Source organism: Myxine glutinosa, chromosome 1 (genome assembly GCF_964187855.1).
Source record: "Myxine glutinosa chromosome 1, kmMyxGlut1.1, whole genome shotgun sequence".
In the NCBI taxonomy this organism is placed as follows: domain Eukaryota; kingdom Metazoa; phylum Chordata; class Myxini; order Myxiniformes; family Myxinidae; genus Myxine; species Myxine glutinosa.
This window is the reverse complement of record NC_136261.1, coordinates 72774039-72796798: the sequence shown is the minus strand read 5'-3', so window position 1 is coordinate 72796798 and position 22760 is coordinate 72774039. Positions and strand designations below refer to the sequence as shown.

The 22760-nt window shown below is 44.2% G+C and overlaps 2 protein-coding genes across 7 annotated transcripts in view; one reads left to right on the top strand and one right to left on the bottom strand.

Annotated features, from left to right (window-relative positions):
• LOC137425091 (uncharacterized) overlaps nt 1–22760 on the bottom strand; it is an 891893-nt gene that overhangs the window by 74458 nt on the left and 794675 nt on the right. The window lies entirely within an intron of this gene.
• The window catches only part of ST3GAL3 (ST3 beta-galactoside alpha-2,3-sialyltransferase 3), a 237833-nt gene that overhangs the window by 32131 nt on the left and 182942 nt on the right, over nt 1–22760 (top strand). For 2 of the 6 annotated variants that reach the window (XM_078773264.1, XM_068097180.2), the window contains exon 1: nt 18257–18390. The exons of 3 other annotated variants lie outside the window; for them this stretch is intronic. The gene's annotated coding sequence lies outside the window, so the exon portion shown is untranslated. Of the gene's footprint in view, nt 1–18256; nt 18391–22760 lie in introns of those variants that run through there. One more of the 6 variants, XM_078773259.1, reaches the window with a different exon arrangement.

Below are 22760 nucleotides of genomic sequence, written 5' to 3'. Positions count from 1 at the left end.
TTGAGACATGGCTCATTGTAAAGAACTCTCCATGGGGACTAAAACATGTTAATGATGACGTCATCGGTCACGTGGTGCGGCCGCCATCTTGGGAAAACGGAAAAAAAATTCACCTCCATATCTCCGAAAGTGCTGAATAGAAAAAATTGAGACATGGCTCATTGGAAAGAACTCTCCAGGGGGAATAAAATATGTTAATGATGACGTCATCAGTCACGTGGTTCTGCCGCCATCTTGGAAAATCCGAAAAACTTTGCACCTCCATATCTCTGAAGGTGCTGAATAGAAAAAATTGAGACATGGCTCATTGGAAAGAACTCTCCATGGGGAATAAAATATGTTAATGATGACGTCATCGGTCACGTGGTTCGGCCGCCATCTTGGAAAAACGGCAAAACTTTGCACCACTATATCTCTGAATGTACTGAACAGAAAAAATTGAGACATGGCTCATTGTAAAGAACTCTCCATGGGGAATAAAATATGTTAATGATGATGTCATTGGTCACGTGGTTCGGCCGCCATATTTGTCCTAAATGGCCGATAAAAAAGTACATTCCGGCAAGTCCTCGGTCTCTGACCGATTTTTCATTACTTGCCGGAAAAAATTTTCCGACAAGTATGTTGATCTGTTCGTTTGTTACTTGCCGGAAAAAATTTTCCGGCAAGTATGTTGATCTGTTCGTTTGTTTGTCTGTCTGTTTGTCTGTTTGTCTGTCTGTTTGTCTGTCTGTTTGTCTGTCTGTTTGCAGCACTGCGTCTACACCGTTGCACGGAAAATCGCCAAACTTTGCACACATATTCGTCTTGCTCTGGAATAGACTGTGCCCAATATATGACGTCATCGGTCACGTGTTTCGGCGGCCATCTTGGAAAAACCGAAATAATTTGCACCGCTATATCTCCGAAAGTACTGAACAGAAAAAATTGAGACATGGCTCATTGTGAAGAACTCTCCATGGGGAATAAAATGTGTTAATGATGACGTCATCAGTCACGTGGTTCGGTCGCCATCTTGGAAAAACGGCAAAACTTTGCACCACTATATCTCCAAAAGTGCTGAACAGAAAAAATTAAGACATGCCTCATTGTAAAGAACTCCCCATGGGGAATAAAATATGTTAATGATGACGTCATCTATCACGTGGTTCGGCCGCCATATTTGTTCTAAATGGCCGATAAAAAAGTACATTCCGGCAAGTCCTCGGTCTCTGACCGATTTTTCATTTGTCTGTTTGTCTGTCTGTCTGTCTGTTTGTCTGTCTGTTTGCAGCACTGCGTCTACACCGTTGCACGGAGAATCGCCAAACTTTGCACACATATTGGTCTTGCCCTGGAATAGACTGTGCCCAATTGATGACGTCATCGGTGACGTGGTTCGGCCGCCATCTTGGAAAAACCGAAAAACTTTGCACCTCTATATCTCCGAAAGTACTGTACAGAAAAAATTGAGACATGGCTCATTGTAAAGAACTCTCCATGGGGAATAAAATATGTAAATGATGCCGTCATCAGTCACGTGGTTCGGGCGCCATCTTGGAAAAACGGCAAAACGTTGCGCCACTATATCTCCAAAAGTGCTGAACAGAAAAAATTGAGACATGGCTCATTGTAAAGAACTCTCCATGGGGAATAAAATATGTTAATGATGACGTCATATGTCACGTGGTCGGCCGCCATCTTGGGAAAACGGCAAAAATTTGCACCACTATATCTCCAAAAGTGCTGAACAGAAAAAATTGAGACATGGCTCATTGTAAAGAACTCTCCATGGGGAATAAAATATGTTAATGATGACGTCATCAGTCACGTAGTCGGCCGCCATCTTGGAAAAACCGAAAAACTTAGCACCTCCATATCTCCGAAAGTGCTGAATAGAAAAAATTGAGACATGGCTCATTGTAAAGAACTCTCCATGGGGAATAAAATATGTTAATGATGATGTCATCGGTCACGTGGTTTGGCCGCCATCTTGGAAAAACCGAAAAACTGCACCTCCACATCTCCAAAAGTCCTGAATAGAAAAAATTGAGGCATGGCTCATTGTAAAGAACTCTCCATGGGGAATAAAATATGTTAATGATGACGTCATCGGTCACGTGGTTCGGCCGCCATCTTGGAAAAACCGAAAATTTTTGCACCTCCATGTCTCCGAAAGTCCTGAACATAAAAAATTGAGACATGGCTCATTGTAAAGAACTCTCCATGGTGAATAAAATATGTTAATGATGACGTCATCGGTCACGTGGTTCGGCCGCCATATTTGTCCTAAATGGCCGATAAAAAAGTACATTCCGGCAAGTCCTCGGTCTCTGACCGATTTTTCATTTGTCTGTTGGTCTGTTTGTCTGTCTGTTTGCAGCACTGCGTCTACACCGTTGCACGCAGAATCGCCAAACTTTGCACACATATTGGTCTTGCCCTGGAATAGACTGTGCCCAATTGATGACGTCATCGGTGACGTGGTTCGGCCGCCATCTTGGAAAAACCGAAAAACTTTGCACCTCTTTATCTCCGAAAGTGCTGAATAGAAAAAATTGAGACATGGCTCATTGTAAAGAACTCTCCATGGGGAATTAAAATATGTTAATGATGACGTCATCAGTCACGTGGTTCGGTCGCCATCTTGGAAAAACCGAAAAACTTTGCACCACTATATCTCCAAAAGTCCTGAATATAAAAAATTGAGACATGGCTCATTGTAAAGAACTCTCCACGGGGAATAAAATATGTTAATGATGACCATCGGTCACGTGGTTCGGCCGCCATATTTGTCCTAAATGGCCGATAAAAAAAGTACATTCCGGCAAGTCCTCGGTCTCTGACCGATTTTTTCATCTGTCTGTCTGTCTGTTTGCAGCACTGCGTCTACACCGTTGCACGGAGAATCGCCAAACTTTGCACACATATTGGTCTTGCCCTGGAATAGACTGCCCAATTGATGACGTCATCGGTGTCGTGGTTCGGCCGCCATCTTGGAAAAACCGAAAAAATTTGCACCGCTATATCTCTGAAAGTACTGAACAGAAAAAATTGAGACATGGCTCATTGTGAAGAACTCTCCATGGGGAATAAAATGTGTTAATGATGACGTCATATGTCACGTGGTCGGCCGCCATCTTGGAAAAACGGCAAAGATTTGCACCACTATATCTCCAAAAGTGCTGAACAGAAAAAATTGAGACATGGCTCATTGTAAAGAACTCTCCATGGGGAATAAAATATGTTAATGATGACGTCATCGGTCACGTGGTTCGGCCGCCATCTTGGAAAATCCGAAAAACTTTGCACCTCCATATCTCCGAAGGTGCTGAATAGAAAAAATTGAGACATGGCTCATTGGAAAGAACTCTCCATGGGGAATAAAATATGTTAATGATGACGTCATCGGTCACGTGGTTCGGCCGCCATCTTGGAAAATCCGAAAAACGTTGCACCTCTATCTCCAAAAGTGCTGAACAGAAAAAATTGAGACATGGCTCATTGTAAAGAACTCTCCGTGGGGAATAAAATATGTTAATGATGATGTCATCGGTCAGGTGGTTCAGCCACCATATTTGTCCTAAATGGCCGATAAAAAAGTAAATTCCGGCAAGTCCTCGGTCTCTGACCGATTTTTCATCTGTCTGTCTGTTTGCAGCACTGCGTCTACACCATTGCACGTAGAATCGCCAAACTTTGCACACATATTGGTCTTGCCCTGGAATAGACTGTGCCCAATTGATGACGTCATCGGTGACGTGGTTCGGCCGCCATCTTGGAAAAACCGAAAAACTTTGCACCTCTATATCTCCGAAAGTGCTGAATAGAAAAAATTGAGACATGGCTCATTGTAAAGAACTCTCCATGGGGAATAAAATATGTTAATGATGACGTCATGTATCACGTAGTTCGGCCGCCATATTTGTTCTAAATGGCCGATAAAAAAGTACATTCCGGCAAGTCCTCGGTCTCTAACCGATTTTTCATTACTTGCCGGAAAAAATTTTCCGGCAAGTATGTTGATCTGTTCGTTTGTTACTTGCCGGAAAAGATTCCGGCAAGTATGTTGATCTGTTCGTTTGTTACTTGCCGGAAAAGATTCCGGCAAGTATGTTGATCTGTTCGTTTGTTACTTGCCGGAAAAATTTCCGGCAAGTATGTTGATCTGTTCGTTTGTTACTTGCCGGAAAAAATTTTCCGGCAAGTATGTTGATCTGTTCGTTTGTCTGTCTGTTTGTCTGTCTGTCTGTCTGTCTGTCTGTCTGTCTGTCTGTTTGCAGCACTGCGTCTACACCGTTGCACGGCGAATCGCCAAACTTTGCACACATATTGGTCTTGCCCTGGAATAGACTGTGCCCAATTGATGACGTCATCGGTGACGTGGTTCGGCCGCCATCTTGGAAAAACTGAAAAACCTTGCACCTCTATATCTCCGAAAGTACTGAACAGAAAAAATTGAGACATGGCTCATTGTAAAGAACTCTCCATGGGGAATAAAATATGTAAATGATGACGTCATCAGTCACGTGGTTCGGTCGCCATCTTGGAAAAACGGCAAAACGTTGCGCCACTATATCTCCAAAAGTGCTGAACAGAAAAAATTGAGACATGGCTCATTGTAAAGAACTCTCCATGGGGAATAAAATATGTTAATGATGACGTCATATGTCACGTGGTCGGCCGCCATCTTGGAAAAACGGCAAAACTTTGCACCACTATATCTCCAAAAGTGCTGAACAGAAAAAATTGAGACATGGCTCATTGTAAAGAACTCTCCATGGGGAATAAAATATGTTAATGATGACGTCATCAGTCGCGTGGTCGGCCGCCATCTTGGAAAAACCGAAAAACCTAGCACCTCCATATCTCCGAAAGTGCTGAATAGAAAAAATTGAGACATGGCTCATTGTCAAGAACTCTCCATGTGGAATAAAATATGTTAATGATGACGTCATCGGTCACGTGGTGCGGCCGCCATCTTGGAAAAACGGGAAAAAAATTCACCTCCATATCTCCGAAAGTGCTGAATAGAAAAAATTGAGACATGGCTCATTGGAAAGAACTCTCCAGGGGGAATAAAATAAGTTAATGATGACGTCATCGGTCACGTGGTTCGGCCGCCATCTTGGAAAATCCGAAAAACGTTGCACCTCTATCTCCAAAAGTGCTGAACAGAAAAAATTGAGACATGGCTCATTGGAAAGAACTCTCCAGGGGGAATAAAATATGTTAATGATGTCGTCATCGGTCACGTGGTTCGGCCGCCATCTTGGAAAATCCGAAAAACGTTGCACCTCTATCTCCAAAAGTGCTGAACAGAAAAAATTGAGACATGGCTCATTGTAAAGAACTCTCCGTGGGGAATAAAATATGTTAATGATGATGTCATCGGTCAGGTGGTTCAGCCGCCATATTTGTCCTAAATGGCCGATAAAAAAGTAAATTCCGGCAAGTCCTCGGTCTCTGACCGATTTTTCATTTGTCTGTTTGTCTGTTTGTCTGTTTGTCTGTCTGTCTGTTTGCAGCACTGCGTCTACACCGTTGCACGTAGAATCGCCAAACTTTGCACACATATTGGTCTTGCCCTGGAATAGACTGTGCCCAATTGATGACGTCATCGGTGACGTGGTTCGGCCGCCATCTTGGAAAAACCGAAAAACTTTGCACCTCTATATCTCCGAAAGTACTGAACAGAAAAAATTGAGACATGGCTCATTGTAAAGAACTCTCCATGGGGAATAAAATGTGTTAATGATGACGTCATCAGTCACGTGGTCGGCCACCATCTTGGAAAAACAGCAAAACTTTGCACCACTATATCTCCAAAAGTGCTGAACAGAAAAAATTGAGACATGGCTCATTGTAAAGAACTCTCCATGGGGAATAAAATATGTTAATGATGACGTCATCAGTCACGTGGTCGGCCGCCATCTTGGAAAAACGGCAAAACTTTGCACCACTATATTTCCAAAAGTGCTGAACAGAAAAAATTGAGACATGGCTCATTGTAAAGAACTCTCCATGGGGAATAAAATATGTTAATGATGACGTCATCGGTCACGTGGTTCAGCCGCCATATTTGTCCTAAATGGCCGATAAAAAAGTACATTCCGGCAAGTCCTCGGTCTCTGACCGATTTTTCATTACTTGCCGGAAAAATTTTCCGGCAAGTATGTTGATCTGTTCGTTTGTTTGTCTGTTTGTCTGTTTGTCTGTTTGTCTGTTTGCAGCACTGCGTCTACACCGTTGCACGTAGAATCGCCAAACTTGGCACACATATTGGTCTTGCCCTCTAATATACTGTGCCCAAATGATGACGTCATCGGTCACGTGGTTCGGCCGCCATCTTGGAAAAACCGAAAAAATTTGCACCTCGATATCTCAAAGTGCTGAACAGAAAAAATTGAGACATGGCTCATTGTGAAGAACTCTCCATGGGGAATAAAACATGTTAATGATGACGTCATCAGTCACGTGGTTCGGCCGCCATCTTGGAAAAACCGAAAAACTTTGCACCTCGATATCTCCGAAAGTACTGAACAGAAAAAATTGAGACATGGCTCATTGTAAAGAACTCTCCATGGGGAATAAAATATGTTAATGATGACGTCATATGTCACGTGGTCGGCCGCCATCTTGGAAAAACGGCAAAACTTTGCACTACTATATCTCCAAAAGTGCTGAACAGAAAAAATTGAGACATGGCTCATTGTAAAGAACTCTCCATGGGGAATAAAATTTGTTAATGATGACGTCATATGTCACGTGGTTCGGCCGCCATCTTGGAAAAACCGAAAAACTTAGCACCTCTATGTGTCCAAAAGTGCTGAATAGAAAAAATTGAGACATGCCTCATTGTAAAGAACTCTCCATGGGGAATAAAATATGTTATTGATGACGTCATCGTTCACGTGTTTCGACCGCCATATTTGTCCAAAATGGCCGATAAAAAAGTACATTCCGGCAAGTCCTCGGTCTCTGATTTGTTACTTGCCGGAAAAATTTTCCGGCAAGTATGTTGATCTGTTCGTTTGTTTGTCTGTCTGTCTGTCTGTTTGTCTGTTTGCAGCACTACGTCTACACCGTTGCACGTAGAATCGCCAAACTTGGCACACATATTGGTCTTGCCCTCTAATATACTGTGCCCAAATGATGACGTCATCGGTGACGTGGTTCGGCCGCCATCTTGGAAAAACCGAAAAACTTTACACCTCCATATCTCCGAAAGTGCTGAACAGAAAAAATTGAGACATGGCTCATTGTAAATAACTCTCCATGGGGAATAAAATATGTTACTGATGAAGTCATCAGTCACGTGGTTCGGCCGCCATCTTGGAAAAACCGAAAAACTTTGCACCTCCATATCTCCGAAAGTGCTGAACAGAAAAAATTGAGACATGGCTCATTGTAAAGAACTCTCCATGGGGAATAAAATATGTTAATGATGACGTCATCAGTCACGTGGTCGGCCGCCATCTTGGAAAAACGGCAAAACTTTGCACCACGATATCTCCAAAAGTGCTGAACAGAAAAAATTGAGACATGGCTCATTGTAAAGAACTCTCCATGGCGAATAAAATATGTTAATGATGACGTCATATGTCACGTGGTCGGCCGCCATCTTGGAAAAACCGAAAAACTTTGCACCTCCATATCTCCGGAAGTGCTGAACAGAAAAAATTGAGACATGGCTCATTGGTAAGAACTCTCCATGGGGAATAAAATATGTTAATGATGACGTCATATGTCACGTGGTCGGCCGCCATCTTGGAAAAACCGAAAAACTTTGCACCTCCATATCTCCGAAAGTGCTGAATAGAAAAAATTGAGACATGGCTCATTGTAAAGAACTCTCTATGGGGAATAAAATATGTTAATGATTATATCATCGGTCACGTGGTTCGGCCGCCATATTTGTTCTAAATGGCCGATAAAAAGTACATTCCGGCAAGTCCTCGGTCTCTGACCGATTTTTCATCTGTTTGTCTGTTTGTCTGTCTGTCTGTCTGTTTGCAGCACTGCGTCTACACCGTTGCACGTAGAATCGCCAAACTTTGCAAACATATTGGTCTTGCCCTGGAATAGACTGTGCCCAATTGATGACGTCATCGGTGACGTGGTTCGGCCGCCATCTTGGAAAAACCGAAAAAATTTGCACCTCTATATCTCCGAAAGTACTGAACAGAAAAAATTGAGACATGGCTCATTGTAAAGAACTCTCCATGGGGAATAAAATATGTTAATGATGACGTCATCAGTCACGTGGTCGGCCGCCATCTTGGAAAAACAGCAAAGCTTTGCACCACTAGATCTCCAAAAGTGCTGAACAGAAAAAATTGAGACATGGCTCATTGTAAAGAACTCTCCATGTGGAATAAAATATGTTAATGATGATGTCATATGTCACGTGGTCGGCCGCCATCTTGGAAAAACGGCAAAAATTTGCACCACTATATTTCCAAAAGTGCTGAACAGAAAAAATTGAGACATGGCTCATTGTAAAGAACTCTCCATGGGGAATAAAATATGTAAATGATGACGTCATCAGTCACGTGGTTCGGTCGCCATCTTGGAAAAACGGCAAAACGTTGCGCCACTATATCTCCAAAAGTGCTGAACAGAAAAAATTGAGACATGGCTCATTGTAAAGAACTCTCCATGGGGAATAAAATATGTAAATGATGACGTCATCAGTCACGTGGTTCGGTCGCCATCTTGGAAAAACGGCAAAACGTTGCGCCACTATATCTCCAAAAGTGCTGAACAGAAAAAATTGAGGCATGGCTCATTGTAAAGAACTCTCCATGGGGAATAAAATATGTTAATGATGATGTCATATGTCACGTGGTCGGCCGCCATCTTGGAAAAACGGCAAAACTTTGCACCACTATATCTCCAAAAGTGCTGAACAGAAAAAATTGAGGCATGGCTCATTGTAAAGAACTCTCCATGGGGAATAAAATATGTTAATGATGATGTCATATGTCATGTGGTTCGGCCGCCATCTTGGAAAAACCGAAAAATTTTGCACCACGAAATCTCCAAAAGTGCTGAACAGAAAAAATTGAGACATGGCTCATTGTAAAGAACTCTCCATGGGGAATAAAATATGTTAATGATGATGTCATATGTCACGTGGTCGGCCGCCATCTTGGAAAAACGGCAAAACTTTGCACCACTATATCTCCAAAAGTGCTGAACAGAAAAAATTGAGACATGGCTCATTGTAAAGAACTATCCATGGGGAATAAAACTTGTTAATGATGACGTCATATGTCACGTGGTTCGGCCGCCATATTTGTCCAAAATGGCCGATAAAAAAGTACATTCCGGCAAGTCCTCGGTCTCTGACCGATTTTTCATCTGTTTGTCTGTCTGTCTGTCTGTCTGTCTGTCTGTTTGCAGCACTGCGTCTACACCGTTGCACGTAGAATCGCCAAACTTTGCACACATATTGGTCTTGCCCTGGAATAGACTGTGCCCAATTGATGACGTCATCGGTGACGTGGTTCGGCCGCCATCTTGGAAAAACCGAAAAACTTTGCACCTCTATATCTCCGAAAGTACTGAACAGAAAAAATTGAGACATGGCTCGTTGTAAAGAACTCTCCATGGGGAATAAAATACGTAAATGATGACGTCATCAGTCACGTGGTTCTGGCGCCATCTTGGAAAAACCGAAAAACGTTGCGCCACTATATCTCCAAAAGTGCTGAACAGAAAAAATTGAGACTTGGCTCATTGTAAAGAACTCTCCATGGGGAATAAAATATGTTAATGATGACGTCATATGTCACGTGGTCGGCCGCCATCTTGGAAAAACGGCCAAAATTTTCACCACTATAACTCCAAAAGTGCTGAACAGAAAAAATTGAGACATGGCTCATTGTAAAGAACTCTCCATGGGGAATAAAATATGTTAATGATGACGTCATCAGTCACGTGGTGGGCCGCCATCTTGGAAAAACCGAAAAACTCTGCACCGCCACATCTCCAAAAGTCCTGAACAGAAAAAATTGAGGTATGGCTCATTGTAAAGAACTCTCCATGGGGAATAAAATATGTTAATGATGACGTCATGTATCACATAGTTCGGCCGCCATATTTGTTCTAAATGGCCGATAAAAAAGTACATTCCGGCAAGTCCTCGGTCTCTGACCGATTTTTCATCTGTTTGTCTGTTTGTCTGTTTGTCTGTTTGTCTGTTTGCAGCACTACGTCTACACCGTTGCACGTAGAATCACCAAACTTTGCACACGTATTTGTCTTGCCCTCTAATATACTGTGCCCAAATGATGACGTCATCGGTCACGTGGTTCGGCCGCCATCTTGGAAAAACCGAAAAACTTTCTACCTCCATATCTCCGAAAGTGCTGAACAGAAAAAATTGAGACATGGCTCATTGCAAACAACTCTCCATGGGGAATAAAATATGTTAATGATGACGTCATCAGTCACGTGGTTCGGCCGCCATCTTGGAAAAACCGAAAATTTTTACACCTCCATATCTCCGAAAGTCCTGAACAGAAAAAATTGAGACATGGCTCATTGTAAAGAACTCTCCATGGGGAATAAAATATGTTAATGATGACGTCATCAGTCACGTGGTCGGCCGCCATCTTGGAAAAACGGCAAAACTTTGCACCACGATATCTCCAAAAGTGCTGAACAGAAAAAATTGAGACATGGCTCATTGTAAAGAACGCTCCATGGGGAATAAAATATGTTAATGATAACGTCATATGTCACGTGGTCGGCCGCCATCTTGGAAAAACGGCAAAACTTTGCACCACTATATCTCCAAAAGTGCTGAACAGAAAAAATTGAGACATGGCTCATTGTAAAGAACTCTCCATGGGGAATAAAATATGTTAATGATGACGTCATCGGTCACGTGGTTCGGCCGCCATATTTGTCCTAAATGGCCGATAAAAAAGTACATTCCGGCAAGTCCTCGGTCTCTGACCGATTTTTCATTTGTCTGTTTGTCTGTTTGTCTGTTTGTCTGTTTGTCTGTTTGCAGCACTACGTCTACACCGTTGCACGTAGAATCACCAAACTTTGCACACGTATTTGTCTTGCCCTCTAATATACTGTGCCCAAATGATGACGTCATCGGTCACGTGGTTCGGCCGCCATCTTGGAAAAACCAAAAAAATTTGCACCTCCATATCTCCAAAAGTCCTGAACAGAAAATATTGAGACATGGCTCATTGTAAAGAACTCTCCATGGGGAATAAAATATGTTAATGATGACGTCATCAGTCACGTGGTCGGCCGCCATCTTGGAAAAACGGCAAAACTTTGCACCACGATATCTCCAAAAGTGCTGAACAGAAAAAATTGAGACATGGCTCATTGTAAAGAACGCTCCATGGGGAATAAAATATGTTAATGATGACGTCATATGTCACGTGGTCGGCCGCCATCTTGGAAAAACGGCAAAACTTTGCACCACTATATCTCCAAAAGTGCAGAATGGAAAAAATTGAGAGATGGCTCATTGTAAAGAACTCTCCATGGGGAATAAAATATGTTAATGATGACGTCATGTATCACGTAGTTCGGCCGCCATATTTGTTCTAAATGGCCGATAAAAAAGTACATTCCGGCAAGTCCTCGGTCTCTGACCGATTTTTCATCTGTTTGTCTGTTTGTCTGTTTGCAGCACTACGTCTACACCGTTGCACGTAGAATCGCCAAACTTGGCACACATATTGGTCTTGCCCTCTAATATACTGTGCCCAAATGATGACGTCATCAGTCACGTGGTTCGGCCGCCATCTTGGAAAAACCGAAAAATTTTGCACCTCGATATCTCAAAGTGCTGAACAGAAAAAATTGAGCCATGGCTCATTGTAAAGAACTCTCCATTGGGAATAAAACATGTTAATGTTGACGTCATAGGTCACGTGGTTCGGCCGCCATCTTGGAAAAACGGCAAAACTTTGCACCACTATATCTCCAAAAGTGCTGAACAGAAAAAATTGAGACATGGCTCATTGTAAAGAACTCTCCATGGGGAATAAAATATGTTAATGATGACATCAGTCACGTGGTCGGCCGCCATCTCGGAAAAACCGAAAAACTTAGCACCTCCATATCTCCGAAAGTGCTGAATAGAAAAAATTGAGACATGGCTCATTGGAAAGAACTCTCCATGGGGAATAAAATATGTTAATGATGACGTCATCGGTCACGTGGTTCGGCCGCCATCTTGGAAAAACTTTGCACCTCAATATCTCCGAAAGTGCTGAACAGAAAAAATTGAGACATAGCTCATTGTGAAGAACTCTCCATGGGGAATAAAATATGTTAATGATGACGTCATCGGTCACGTGGTTCAGCCACCATATTTGTCCTAAATGGCCGATAAAAAAGTAAATTCCGGCAAGTCCTCGGTCTCTGACCGATTTTTCATTTGTCTGTCTGTTTGTCTGTTTGTCTGTCTGTCTGTTTGCAGCACTGCGTCTACACCGTTGCACGTAGAATCGCCAAACTCTGCACACATATTGGTCTTGCCCTGGAATAGACTGTGCCCAATTGATGACGTCATCGGTGACGTGGTTCGGCCGCCATCTTGGAAAAACCGAAAAACTTTGCACCTCTATATCTCCGAAAGTACTGAACAGAAAAAATTGAGACATGGCTCATTGTAAAGAACTCTCCATGGGGTATAAAATATGTTAATGATGACGTCATATGTCACGTGGTCGGCCGCCATCTTGGAAAAACGGCAAAACTTTGCACCACTATATCTCCAAAAGTGCTGAACAGAAAAAATTGAGACATGGCTCATTGTAAAGAACTCTCCATGGGGAATAAAATATGTTAATGATGACGTCATCAGTCACGTGGTCGGCCGCCATCTTGGAAAAACGGCAAAACTTTGCACCACTATATCTCCAAAAGTGCTGAACAGAAAAAATTGAGACATGGCTCATTGTAAAGAACTCTCCATGGGGAATAAAATATGTTAATGATGACGTCATCGGTCACGTGGTTCGGCCTCCATATTTGTCCTAAATGGCCGATAAAAAAGTACATCCCGGCAAGTCCTCGGTCTCTGACCGATTTTTCATTTGTCTGTCTGTCTGTCTGTCTGTCTGTTTGTCTGTCTGTTTGCAGCACTGCGTCTACACCGTTGCACGTAGAATCGCCAAACTTTGCACACATATTGGTCTTGCGCTGGAATAGACTGTGCCCAATTGATGACGTCATCGGTGACGTGGTTCGGCCGCCATCTTGGAAAAACCGAAAAACGTTGCACCTCTATATCTCCGAAAGTACTGAACAGAAAAAATTGAGACATGGCTCATTGTAAAGAACTCTCCATGGGGAATAAAATATGTAAATGATGACGTCATCAGTCACGTGGTTCGGTCGCCATCTTGGAAAAACGGCAAAACGTTGCGCCACGATATCTCCAAAAGTGCTGAACAGAAAAAATTGAGACATGGCTCATTGTAAGGAACTCTCCATGGGGAATAAAATATGTTAATGATGACGTCATATGTCACGTGGTCGGCCGCCATCTTGGAAAAACGGCAAAACTTTGCACCACTATATCGCCAAAAGTGCTGAACAGAAAAAATTGAGACATGGCTCATTGTAAAGAACTCCACATGGGGAATAAAATATGTTAATGATGATGTCATCAGTCACGTGGTCGGCCGCCATCTTGGAAAAACGGCAGAACTCTGCACCTCCACATCTCCAAAAGTCCTGAATAGAAAAAATTGAGGTATGGCTCATTGTAAAGAACTCTCCATGGGGAATAAAATATGTTAATGCTGACGTCATCGGACACGTGGTTCGGCCGCCATATTTGTCCTAAATGGCCGATAAAAAAGTACATTCCGGCAAGTCCTCGGTCTCTGACCGATTTTGCGTCTGTCTGTCTGTCTGTCTGTTTGTCTGTTTGCAGCACTGCGTCTACACCGTTGCACGGAGAATTGCCAAACTTTGCACACATATTGGTCTTGCCCTGGAATAGACTGTGCCCAATTGATGACGTCATCGGTGACGTGGTTCGGCCGCCATCTTGGAAAAACCGAAAAACTTTGCACTTCTATATCTCCGAAAGTACTGAACAGAAAAAATTGAGACATGGCTCATTGTAAAGAACTCTCCATGGGGAATAAAATATGTTAATGATGACATCAGTCACGTGGTCGGCCGCCATCTTGGAAAAACGGCAAAAATTTTGCACCATGAAATCTCCAAAAGTGCTGAACAGAAAAAATTGAGACATGGCTCATTGTAAAGAACTCGCCATGCGGAATAAAATATGTTAATGATGATGTCATATGTCACGTGGTCGGCCGCCATCTTGGAAAAACGGCAAAACTTTGCACCGCTATATCTCCAAAAGTGCTGAACAGAAAAAATTGAGACATGGCTCATTGTAAAGAACTCTCCATGGGTAATAAAATATGTTAATGATGACGTCATCAGTCACGTGGTTCGGCCGCCATCTTGGAAAATGGCAATTTTGCACCACTATATCTCCAAAAGTGCTGAACAGAAAAAATTGAGCTCATTGTAAAGAACTCTCCATGGGGAATAAAATGTTAGTGATGACGTCATTGGTCACGTGGTTCGGCCGCCATCTTGGAAAAAGTTTGCAACTCTATATCTCCGAAAGTGCTGAACAGAAAAAATTGAGACATGGCTCATTGTAAAGAACTCTCCATGGGGAATAAAATATGTTAATGATGACGTCATCGGTCACGTGGTTCGGCCGCCATATTTGTCCTAAATGGCCGATAAAAAAGTACATTCCGGCAAGTCCTCGGTCTCTGACCGATTTTTCATTTGTCTGTTGGTCTGTTTGTCTGTCTGTTTGCAGCACTGCGTCTACACCGTTGCACGCAGAATCGCCAAACTTTGCACACATATTGGTCTTGCCCTGGAATAGACTGTGCCCAATTGATGACGTCATCGGTGACGTGGTTCGGCCGCCATCTTGGAAAAACCGAAAAACTTTGCACCTCTTTATCTCCGAAAGTGCTGAATAGAAAAAATTGAGACATGGCTCATTGTAAAGAACTCTCCATGGGGAATTAAAATATGTTAATGATGACGTCATCAGTCACGTGGTTCGGTCGCCATCTTGGAAAAACCGAAAAACTTTGCACCACTATATCTCCAAAAGTCCTGAATAGAAAAAATTGAGACATGGCTCATTGTAAAGAACTCTCCACGGGGAATAAAATATGTTAATGATGACCTCATCGGTCACGTGGTTCGGCCGCCATATTTGTCCTAAATGGCCGATAAAAAAAGTACATTCCGGCAAGTCCTCGGTCTCTGACCGATTTTTTCATCTGTCTGTCTGTTTGCAGCACTGCGTCTACACCGTTGCACGGAGAATCGCCAAACTTTGCACACATATTGGTCTTGCCCTGGAATAGACTGCCCAATTGATGACGTCATCGGTGTCGTGGTTCGGCCGCCATCTTGGAAAAACCGAAAAAATTTGCACCGCTATATCTCTGAAAGTACTGAACAGAAAAAATTGAGACATGGCTCATTGTGAAGAACTCTCCATGGGGAATAAAATGTGTTAATGATGACGTCATATGTCACGTGGTCGGCCGCCATCTTGGAAAAACGGCAAAGATTTGCACCACTATATCTCCAAAAGTGCTGAACAGAAAAAATTGAGACATGGCTCATTGTAAAGAACTCTCCATGGGGAATAAAATATGTTAATGATGACGTCATCGGTCACGTGGTTCGGCCGCCATCTTGGAAAATCCGAAAAACTTTGCACCTCCATATCTCCGAAGGTGCTGAATAGAAAAAATTGAGACATGGCTCATTGGAAAGAACTCTCCATGGGGAATAAAATATGTTAATGATGACGTCATCGGTCACGTGGTTCGGCCGCCATCTTGGAAAATCCGAAAAACGTTGCACCTCTATCTCCAAAAGTGCTGAACAGAAAAAATTGAGACATGGCTCATTGTAAAGAACTCTCCGTGGGGAATAAAATATGTTAATGATGATGTCATCGGTCAGGTGGTTCAGCCACCATATTTGTCCTAAATGGCCGATAAAAAAGTAAATTCCGGCAAGTCCTCGGTCTCTGACCGATTTTTCATCTGTCTGTCTGTTTGCAGCACTGCGTCTACACCATTGCACGTAGAATCGCCAAACTTTGCACACATATTGGTCTTGCCCTGGAATAGACTGTGCCCAATTGATGACGTCATCGGTGACGTGGTTCGGCCGCCATCTTGGAAAAACCGAAAAACTTTGCACCTCTATATCTCCGAAAGTGCTGAATAGAAAAAATTGAGACATGGCTCATTGTAAAGAACTCTCCATGGGGAATAAAATATGTTAATGATGACGTCATCGGTCACGTGGTTCGGCCGCCATATTTGTCCTAAATGGCCGATAAAAAAGTACATTCCGGCAAGTCCTCGGTCTCTGACCGATTTTTCATCTGTCTGTCTGTTTGTCTGTCTGTTTGCAGCACTGCGTCTACACCGTTGCACGTAGAATCGCCAAACTTTGCACACATATTGGTCTTGCCCTGGAATAGACTGTGCCCAATTGATGACGTCATCGATCACGTGGTTCGGCCGCCATCTTGGAAAAACCGATAAATTTTGCACCTCTTTCTCTCCGAAAGTACTGAACAGAAAAAATTGAGACATGGCTCATTGTAAAGAACTCCATGGGGAATAAAATATGTAAATGATGACGTCATCAGTCACGTGGTTCGGCCGCCATCTTGGAAAAACGGCAAAACGTTGCGCCACTATATCTCCAAAAGTGCTGAACAGAAAAAATTGAGACATGGCTCATTGTAAAGAACTCTCCTTGGGGAATAAAATATGTTAATGATGACGTCATATGTCACGTGGTCGGCCGCCATCTTGGAAAAACGGCAAAACGTTGCTCCACTATATCTCCAAAAGTGCTGAACAGAAAAAATTGAGACATGGCTCATTGGAAAGAACTCCATGGGGAATAAAATATGTTAATGATGACGTCATATGTCACGTGGTTCGGCCGCCATCTTGGAAAAAAATTGCACCTCCATATCTCTGAAAGTGCTGAATAGAAAAAATTGAGACATGGCTCATTGAAAAGAACTCTCCATGGGGAATAAAATAAGTTAATGATGACGTCATCTATCACGTGGTTCAGCCGCCATATTTGTTCTAAATGGCCGATAAAAAAGTACATTCCGGCAAGTCCTCGGTCTCTGACCGATTTTTCATTTGTCTGTTTGTTTGTTTGTCACTGGCCTACAGGTCACAATTCTAAACCGATCGTCACGAAACTTCACCTAGGTCGTCCCAATTGAAAAGCCTATTGATTTTGAGGTCAAAGGTCATCTGGAGGTCACATTTCTATAATCGCCATTTTAAATCCGATTGACTTGAAAATTGAATAACATTTGTATATTGTCAATAAATTGGGAAATGAACTATTTTTGAGGTCAAAAGGTCAAAGGTCAACTCGAGGTCAAATTTTAAGTCATCAATTTTCATCCAAAAAAGCCGTCAATTCTCAACCGATTGACTTGAAAGTTGAACAGCATTTGCACATCGAGTCACTAAATCGGGAAACATTTTTTGAGGTCAATAGGTCAAAGGTCAAACTCCCAAAATCATCACTTTTCATCTGCAACCATCAATTTTCATCCGATTGACTTGGAAAATGAACAGCATTTGCACATCGTGTCAAGTAGGAAAACCAACTATTTATGAGGTCAAAAGGTCAAAGGTCAACTCTAGGTCAAACTTCCAAAACCATCAATTTTCATCTGAAAACCCATCAATTTTCATCCGATTGACTTGGAAAATGAACAGCATTTACACATCGTGTCAAATAGGAAAACCAACTATTTATGAGGTCAAAAGGTCAAAGGTCAACTCAAGGTCAAACTTCTAAAATCATTTTTCATCTGAAAAATCATCACTTTTCATCCTGTTGACCTGAGCTTTGATCAAGATTGTAAATTTAAATCTTCATGAAATTGACAATTTGCTGTCAATGGAAAACTTTTGGGGGGGGGGGGGGGATTTTGCAATGTATCGTCGTGCTACGCATGACGTCTTCTTGTATATTTGTCCTTTTGAGCACAAAATCGACCCACGCACGAAAAAGAATTTTTTTTAGTTGAAATTCACAAAAAAGTACATTTATTATGGAGACATAGAAGGTTTCACCGCATTGCTCAAAAATATAACTTTTACAAAAAACAGACGCCCTGAGGGCAGAAGCGGAGTCAGTGAGTCCGGTCACACCAAGGAACGCCTCTAGGGCGATTGTTACGTTTAAAATGTACGTTTAATCGCGAATGTTGTAATGTTTTTCGATGGGTGAGGGCTCTCGACGCTCAAGGATATCAGCCCACAGTCATTGGGCCTGTTCGGCTGGCAGGTGAGATCTAACAGCATTCTGAATGAATTGTTATTAATTGTTATTTATTTATAGCGATAACCTCGCTTCGCTTCGTCCAAAGTGACCTCGATCCTCATATTTTGCTTTTTTAAAGCTGAAACATTTTTAATGTGTTCGATACTCAAAATGAAGATGAGCGTGGGATGGTTTCGCACACACATCGATCAAGTTGATTATGGCATCTTTGAGCGGATTTACCATTTGGCTTTCCTTACTGTTCTGTGATCCCGTTATTGTCACGTCGTCATTCAGTCCTGGTCTGTGAGATGTATGTGCTTCGTGTTGTATAAACCAGACCAATACATTATACATTGGCTAAATGGTTGAATTTAACACCCGTCTCCTGACTCCTGTCTCCTGTGCCCGACCCCGCGTCTCCTGCGCCCGACCCCGCGTCTCCTGCGCCCGACCCCCCGCGTCTCCTGCGCCCGACCCCGCGTCTCCTGCGCCCGGCCCCGCGTCTCCTGCGCCCGGCCCCGCGTCTCCTGCGCCCGGCCCCGCGTCTCCTGCGCCCGGCCCCGCGTCTCCTGCGCCCGGCCCCGCGTCTCCTGCGCCCGGCCCCGCGTCTCCTGCGCCCGGCCCCGCGTCTCCTGCGCCCGGCCCCGCGTCTCCTGCGCCCGGCCCCGCGTCTCCTGCGCCCGGCCCCGCGTCTCCTGCGCCCGGCCCCGCGTCTCCTGCGCCCGGCCCCGCGTCTCCTGCGCCCGGCCCCGCGTCTCCTGCGCCCGGCCCCGCGTCTCCTGCGCCCGGCCCCGCGTCTCCTGCGCCCGGCCCCGCGTCTCCTGCGCCCGGCCCCGCGTCTCCTGCGCCCGGCCCCGCGTCTCCTGCGCCCGGCCCCGCGTCTCCTGCGCCCGGCCCCGAGTCTCCTGCGCCCGACCCCGCGTCTCCTGCGCCCGACCCCGCGTCTCCTGCGCCCGACCCCGCGTCTCCTGCGCCCGACCCCGCGTCTCCTGCGCCCGACCCCGCGTCTCCTGCGCCCGACCCCGCGTCTCCTGCGCCCGACCCCGCGTCTCCTGCGCCCGACCCCGCGTCTCCTGCGCCCGACCCCGCGTCTCCTGCGCCCGACCCCGCGTCTCCTGAGCCCGACCCCGCGTCTCCTGCGCCCGACCGCGTCCTCTTTCCGATCCACTTGTCATGTGTCATTGTTTTGGCCAAACTACCTGGGTACTGATATGTCAATGAGCAATGCTGTCTTTTCCTTTGTTCCTGAGTAATACAGTGCATTCAGAAAGTATTCAGACCCATTCACTTTTTTCACATTTTGTTATGTTCCAGCCTTATGCAGAAATCGTTTAAATTCATTTTTCCCTCATCAATCTGCACTCAATACCCCATAATGACAAAGAGAAAACAGGATTTCAGAAAGTTTTGCAAATTTATTAAAAAGAAAAAACTGAAATATCACTGACATAAGTATTCATACCCTTTGCTATGACACTTGAAATTTAGCTCAGGTGCCTTCCATTTCTCTTGATCATCTTTGAGATGTTTCTACACCTTGATTGGAGTCCACCTGTGGTAAATTCAATTGATTGGACATGATTTGGAAAGGCACACACCTGTCTATTCAAGGTCTCACAGCTGACAATGCACATATCAGAGCAAAAACCAAGCCACGAGGTCGAAGGAACTGCCTGCAAAGCTCAGAGACAGGATTGTGTCGAGGCACAGATTTGGGGAAGCCGACAAATTTTCTGCTGCATTGAACGTTCCCAAGGGCACAGTTGCCTCCATAATTCTTAAATGGAAGAAGTTTGGAACAACCAGGACTCTTCCGAGAGCTGGCCGCCCGGCCAAACTGAGCAATCGGGGGAGAAGGGCTTTGGTAAGAGAGGTGACCAAGAACCCGATGGTCACTCTGGCTGAGCTCCAGAGATCCTGTGTGGAGATGGGAGAAACTTCCAGAAGGACAACCATCACTGCAACACTCCACCGGTCTGGGCTTTATGGCAGAGTGGCCAGACGGAAGCCTCTCCTCAGTGAAAGACACATGAAAGCCCGCTTGGTTTGCAAAAAAGCATCTAAAGGACTCGCAGACTGATAAGCAAGACCATTCTAAATTCCCGATAATAAAATTTACTTCCGTGAGGATGTCTGTGGTTGGAGGAATATCGCATATCGCGGATTGATTGCAGGGGGAGGAGGGAGGAATATCGCAAGGCACAAAACCCCCTGGGGAGTGGGTAGTCAGGTTCACTATGTTTTTTCCGTTCAAATTTTTTGGAGATTAGCAAAACGATACATTTTTTTGGAATATTCAGAGCATGGAGAATCCAAAAATTAATGTTGGCATTTGCGTAGACACCTTTGCGAAAATGACACTCAGGACAGTGATGAAGATCTGTAAAAGCATATTCCTGAACGGTATAGACCTAGTCGATCCTGTGTATAGGACTTATAGTTCAATCTGATACAAACAAGGTTGCTTTCTTGCTTTATAAACCCATACCTATAACTTCAAAGGACTTGCAATATCATGTATTATGTAATAGTTATATCACAAATATAAAGACAATGGTTTTCAATTACCCTTGTTTGTTGCTTTTCTATAATCCTGAGCACTATTTTGAGGCCTTTATTGGATTCCTTGACCCAGAAAACATCGGATTAGCATATTTAATTAAGTTTCTAGGTTGACTAGAAGCCGAGATAGCGCAAAATATTGTTGTGGTTTTTAGAACCCTCCACTTTGTAAATATTTGTAATATTCCCTTATAAATAATCCCCTGTAAATACTCCCATTTTTGGTGTAAAGGTCAAAGGTCGCACCCTAGTTAGGCCACGAGCAACACGTAGCACACCATAGGCTTCTTCTTTAGTTATTTCATTAGTATGTGTTTCAGGTAAGGATTTGTTCCCAAGAGTTGAATCTGCGTTGTATTAATTAAATAAGAGTAGGCCCCCTTGTCAATTCATATTGCGGCGTAGCCTTCCTCCAAATTGTGTTCCTTGGCTTGCCAGTAGCATTCGCTGCCTGGCTCAGCCGCCATTACGTACGCGGTCAAGCTGGAGAGGAAGGGCGGAGTGCCAAGAACGAAGGCGTGGCCCCTCAACGCCCCATCAAGGGGCGGACCGGTGAGCGCTCGCAACCACTCAGAGCCGAGGCCAGCTCACCAGTAGGCGGATCCAAAAGGCAAGCGGCTTGATACGCGAGTGGGCAATATAAGCGGGTGTGTGGGACTACTTCAAGAGATGCGGGGGATGAGCCAGATGAGTGAGAGAAGAGAGGTGCCCGGGAGAACGATTTGAAAGGAGTCCTTGCTTGCCGTTTATGAACTATTGGAGGCGCACAACTGGCGAAGGCTAAGGGACAATTTGTTGCGTACGCCGCATCCCAGTCTTTCCCCCCCCCCGCGATATAATTGTCAGCTCACGTTAAGCGCCACGCGAAGCTGCCGGCCGCTTGCCGCGGTACGAGTGAACACCCGGAGCGTGGACCGGAGCGCGAGCTTGGAGCGGGACCTCGACGCCTACCACCTGCCCGGACCCTTCTCTTCCTTACCACCACCACCACCACCACCTTTTCGTGGAAGTGTGTTTGTACTGTCCTGGGCGTGTGATAAAATAAGAGTGTTTAAGGATTGCCCTGTGTATCTGCTTCTTCCTCTTCCTTTACAGTCTTACCTTTCGTTTCTTCCTTGGTTGTGATTTTGTACATAATTAATAAAACTGTGTTCTTCCTTCTCATTCTTTGAGTTTCCTCTCATCCGGTCGCTTTAGTGATTTCTCCATTGATATACGTGGCACGATTTGGCCAACGCTCAGGATCGGGTTAGTTTTATTGCTAACGGCTCGAGCTTCGGATTGCTAAATCGCTCGGCAGTCTTCCAGCTTGTCCGTGGCTCGAGCAGAAGTATCGCCCTGCTTTGCGGAGAGGGGGCAAAGGTATCTGGGAACCCGTTGACCAGTCACCCTGGTCAACCTCAACCCCGCAAAGGAGCGTGATATCTTCTAGGACTCCGGCGGCCAGCTTAATAGACGAGGGGATTAAACCCCCCTCGGTAAGGGGAGCGCCGTAACCCGAGATCTACAACAATATATATTTTATGGCGGCCATTTTGAAAATCCAAAATGTGTGTCTGTGCAAATGACAACATTGATTTTCGGATTCTCCATGCTCTGATGATTCCAAAAATGTATCGGTTTGCTAATCTCCCAAATTTTTGAACGAAATTATATTTGTTAGCATAGTGAACTTGACTAGGGGATATTGTTTTGTAATATCATTAATATTATGCTATTATCACAAGTGTTTTTTTATGCCTCCGTCAACGAAGTCGCCAGAGGCATTATGTTTTCAGGTTGTCCGTCGTCCGTGATAGGTTTTTGTTACCTCGGTAACATCAGAATGG